Consider the following 5,443-nt stretch of genomic DNA (forward strand, 5'->3'; position numbering starts at 1 on the left):
GAACGTTGCGATTCGTTCTATTAGTAATAAGTACAATTCTTGTGATTTTTGTTATAAGGGCAAATTAAATGGGAGGGATTGTTTCTTTAAAATTGATACGGGTTCCGATGTTTCTATCGTAAATAAAAAGTTCCTTGGAGAGTTTGATGAGGAGACTCAGATCGGAAATTGTTTTCTTCGCTATCCTACGGGAGAGAGAGTTCAAGTTGAGTCTAAGGTCAAGGTGAGAGTTCAAATCGGGGAATTCTCTGAAAAGATTTCTATGTACGTAGCGGAAATTAGCGATGAATGTCTATTGGGTGGAGATTTCTTGAAAATTGTTAACCTAGATGGAATCTTTGATTCGGTTTTTGGAAAATCAAGGCGGGATGTCGGAAAGGTTTTGAATTGTTCTCGGATAGAAGGTTCTTCTGAAATAGTTCCTTCCTTCTTAGAAGAGCTTTTTGAAAGAGATTCTAAAAAACTGAGTAAAGAACAGAAGAAAGCTTTTGCTGAATTTTTAAATGAATTCCAGGACGTCTTTTCGGAAAAAATTGTTGCAGGGAACTGCGGAATTGTTAATCATGAAATTAATCTGAAGGACTCTACCCCAATTAAACAAACTCCCCGTCGTATTCCTATCCGAATGAGGGGGGAGGTTGATCGGATTATCGAAGAAATGAGAGAGCAGGGTGTGATAGAGGAATCACGTAGCCCTTGGGTTTCGCCAGTTGTGCTGGTTAAGAAAAAAGATGGATCAATTCGTTTTTGTATCGATTTTCGGAAAGTGAATGAAGTTACCAGGAAGGATTCTTTTCCCATGTCCAGAATAGACGATATTCTTGATCAGTTGTCAGGCAATAGTTGGTTTTCTACTCTTGATCTTAAAAACGGGTATTGGCAAATTAAGATCCGCCCGGAAGACCGCGAAAAAACGGCTTTTTCTATTGGAAGTGGATTATGGCAGTTTATTGTGATGCCGTTTGGTCTCCTGCCACCTTTGAACGATTAATGAAAAAAATTCTACAGAAGTTATCAAAGATTTGTTTGACCTATCTGGATGACGTTATTATTTTTGGTAAAAGTTTCGAAGAGATGTTAGAAAATTTAAGAAAAGTATTTTCTGAATTACGTTTAGCTAATCTGAAAATTAATCCTAAAAAATGTGTACTTTTTGGTAATAAAGTAAAATATTTGGGACATGTGGTTTCGGCAGAGGGCGTCGCGACAGATCCCGATAAGATTTCTGCTGTGAAAGATTGGCCGGTCCCTCATACCAAAAGGCAGTTGCGCAGTTTTCTTGGTTTTTGTTCTTACTACCGGAAGTTTGTTAGGGGCTTCTCTTCTTTGGCAAAACCCCTTTTCACGTTAACCGGGAATCAAGTGAAGTTTATTTGGGGAGAAGAATGTCAGAATTCGTTTGAAAGTTTGAAACAAGTGTGTAACGTTCGCGTTTTCTCGCTCGGAATTCGCTCGCCAGGCCAGGGTGAGAAAACGTGGAGACACTGGTCAGTTTCACAGAAAGCTATTTATTCACACTATTTACAATACAGTTTGATGGAGGGCGTGAGTGTCAGTGTGTGTGTGTGTCGCTCCGCTGAGCCGCAGTGTACGTGTACCGGGTTGATGCGCGGTCGGACTCGCGGACAGGCGCGGAGGCACGGTTGCCTTGCGGATTCGCGGGCAAGTACGGAGGCACGGTTGCCTGGCGGATTCGCGGGCCAGTACGGAGGCACGGTTGCCTTGCGAATTCGCGGGTAGACAGGTCGGTCAGGAGCTCAGTCGGGAGCGCCCAACTGAGCGGCCCGTACACCGGGAGCGCCCGGCTTGAAGACGGGAGCGCCCGTCTTCCGTACGGCGGAGGGGGTCGGGAGCGCCCGACCCAGAGGCAGGAAAGGGCAGGTAATGCCAACCGGGAGCACCCAGCTGGGGAGGCCCGTACCCTGGGAGCGCCCAGGTGAGGACGGGAGCACCCGTTCTCTGTACGGAGGAAGTCGTTGGGAGCGCCCAACGTGGTGAAGCGGTCTCAGAGAGAGGTCGTGTCGGGAACAGGAGTCGGACAGGACTGGTGACTCAAGTCGGTTCGAGTCCCCTATTTATACTCCGAGTGCGGTCGGTGGGGGCTGTCCCACCACTGGGCTGCCCCACCGCTCGGTTGCCCCACCGCTCGGGCACAGGAGCGCACGCTGAACATATGCTTGGTGGCCGCCAGGGCCGTAGCGCTAGTGACGAATACGCGTATCGTCACAAGTGTTAACGTCCTCCCCTGTACTTTCATTTCCAAAAGGGGAGGGTGAGTTCGTGCTGGACACGGACGCCTCCAACATTGGAATCGGTGCAGTTTTGTCTCAAAGGCAGGAAGGATTGGAGAAAGTCATTGCGTACTTTAGTCGCGTGCTGAGCAAGACGGAAAGGAATTATTGTGTAACTCGTCGTGAATTGCTAGCGATAGTAGATTCGGTTAAATCTTTTCGGTACTATCTTTTGGGACGCAAGTTTATTATTCGTTCGGATCATGCCTCTCTTAGATGGCTCATGTCCTTCAAAGATTTGGAAGGACAATTAGCTCGTTGGCTGGAAAGGCTCCAACAGTACGATTTTGAAATAATTTATCGTAAAGGTCTTTCACACGGAAACGCCGATGGTCTTTCCAGGCGTCAGTGTGAAGAAGATAACTGTACTTTTTGTGAGAGGGTAGCAAGAAATAATGCTGGGGAGCCGAAAACAATCGCGCGTATAATTCTAAAAGGAGAAACTTTGGACGAATGGAGGAAAGACCAACTAGAGGATCTTAGTATTGCGACGATTTATCGGGGCAAGGAGTCAGGAATACGCCCATCCCATACTGAGGTTTCTGCGAGGGATATTTCAGCTCAGATTTATCTTTCTTATTGGGACGCTCTTATTTTGAGGGATGGTGTCCTCTACAAAAGATGGGAGGCTCCTAATTTAAAGTCTTGGATTTACCAGCTCGTAGTCCCCCGGAAACGAATTAAACAGGTTTTGGAAGAGGCGCACGATTCTTCGTCAGGTGGTCATTTTGGGGTTAATAAAACCCTTGAGAAAATCCGAAAGCGATTTTATTGGGCCACCTGTAAGCGAGACGTAGAGGATTGGTGTAGGTCTTGCGAGATCTGTGTCTCTAAAAAGGGCCCTTCGGGAAAAGGAAAATCCCCACTACAAATTTACAATGTTGGGGTTCCTTTCGAAAGAGTTCAAATGGACATACTTGGTCCTCTCCCTTTGACGAAATCGGGTAATAAATATTTGTTGGTTATTGTGGATTGTTTCACCAAGTGGGTAGAAGCTTTCCCTTTGAGGAGTATTAGAACGAAAATAGTGGCTGAAGCATTTGTTAATCAATTTGTCTCCAGGCATGGGGTTCCCTTGGAAGTCCATACGGACCAAGGGAGAAATTTTGAGTCAAAGCTTTTTGCGAAAGTAATGGAACTCTTTGGAATTAAAAAGACAAGGACTACTGCATTGCATCCACAATCCGACGGACAGGTTGAGAGGCAGCATCAAACGATAACCAATTATCTAGCCAAATACGTCTCCGAAAATCAGAGTGATTGGGATCGGTGGATTCCCTTATTTCTTTTAGCGTATAGGTCTTCGAAACATGAGGTCACAGGCGTTACTCCTGCAGAAATGTATTTTGAGATCTTAGATTACCTTTGGACTTATTGCAAGGAAATCCTCCCGGAGAGGAGAAACATAAGTTAGAAGGAAGTTTTATCGGGAGGCTAAGAAAAAAATTAGAGGATATTCATTCCGAGGTTAGGGAAAAGTTGGAAATTAAGTCTTCTAAAGTAAAGAACTGGTATGATCAAAGAGCTAGAAAGAATCTTTTTCAGGAGTCTCAAAAAGTATGGTTATATAATCCTCGTAGAGAAATAGGGAAAGCTCCAAAGTTGCAAAGAAATTGGGAAGGTCCTTTTCAAGTTGTGAAAAGATTAGGTAATGTAGTGTATTGTATTCAGAAGACACCTTGACACAAAAAGAAGGTAGTACATGCAGACAGATTAGCTCCTTTTTCGGAGAGGTTGGTGGGAAGTTGTTAGTAAAATCGGAACTTCGTAATCTATTGAAGAGAATTTATGCATAGAAAAAACTTATTATTTTGTTAAAAGTTACTGCATACGTTATTTGTTTTGTTTAAGGAGGAGTTTCAAGGAAGGAGAATCCATCATTAAGGAATTGAGTTTTAGCTACATCTTCTCGGAAGAAAGCTAACTGAATACTGCCTCTCCCTCGGTTTTCGATTGAGGTTTCCCGAGGGACTTGGGCAAATGCCGAGGCAGGGACTTGGGGAGTCTAAATGACGTTGGGTCCTCAGGAAATTTCCCCCCCCTTGTCCGAAAACTGGAAGAGTGACATCGACGACGAAGTGGGATACGGCGACGAGGAAGTCAACGTCGGGGCAATGGAAGCGGGTTCCTGCGAGTTCGTCTTATAAGATAGGACGGGAAATTGCGGGTTGGACGAAGGAAGCGAAGCCTGAAACCCGTAGCAACAGCTCGGAAATGGGCGGGGATCGTTTCGGAGTCCTGGAGCCTGCGGGAAAAAGAGGAACCGCTTGGAGACTGCCCTCCCTGATTGTCGGGACGACAATCGAGAAGAAGGGGGGGGGCAGTGTTGCGCCCGTGCGAGTCTGTCCGAGACGCCCGGTATGCGCCCGTGCTAGCGGCGAGTTGAGAATCGTCCCTGACGACCAGCTGATATGGATTATTGATTTTCCTGTAATGTTCTGTTGTTGTTTGTTTTCGAGCGGCGGACTTCGTGCGAACGTGACAGCTCGAATCTCTGTAGTATTTCGTGTGTACTATTAAAACGAGTCCTTACCATCTTATATTGTGTCACTTTATTGCCCGCGAGTGCTGATTGCGCGAGTGAGTGAGTGAGTGGGTGTAGTGACGCGATCTCGAACTGCGGCGAGCGCAACAATATATATAAGTATAAAATCGTCTTTAAAACTCCCTCTTTATTAGTTGTCATGTGAGTTTGTGGCTCAAAAGATTGTCCCTCTTCCTCCGATCTATCTGGAGCAGTGGGTCTTTCGGTGTCAGGTTTCCTTTTCCCTAGATGTAATAAGAGTTGGGTCAAGGAATCCCATATGGCTCCTTAAGTGTTCGGACCATCCATATACTGTGTGAAGAGCGTACCCGTGTACGAGAGTATCTAGTATCAGTTTGAAGATTCTTATGAATAAATATATCCCGATCATTCCGGCGCTAATGTTGCCGAAGATTAAAAATTTGCTCCAGAATTTCTGCCAAGCGGATAATGCATATTTTTCAATTGATGCCTCGTCGATCAAGTTGGCAATGGATCCTCCATGTAACGAGGTTGATTGCCCCATCACTCCTCTCGCTACGGTATTAAGGACCGCAGGTCGCTCGGCAGGAAACATTATATGTTCCTTTAGGTCTTCGAGATCCTTTGGTGTTGAGACAGGATTATT

This window comes from Temnothorax longispinosus, chromosome 4, assembly GCF_030848805.1.
Source record: "Temnothorax longispinosus isolate EJ_2023e chromosome 4, Tlon_JGU_v1, whole genome shotgun sequence".
NCBI lineage: Eukaryota > Metazoa > Arthropoda > Insecta > Hymenoptera > Formicidae > Temnothorax > Temnothorax longispinosus.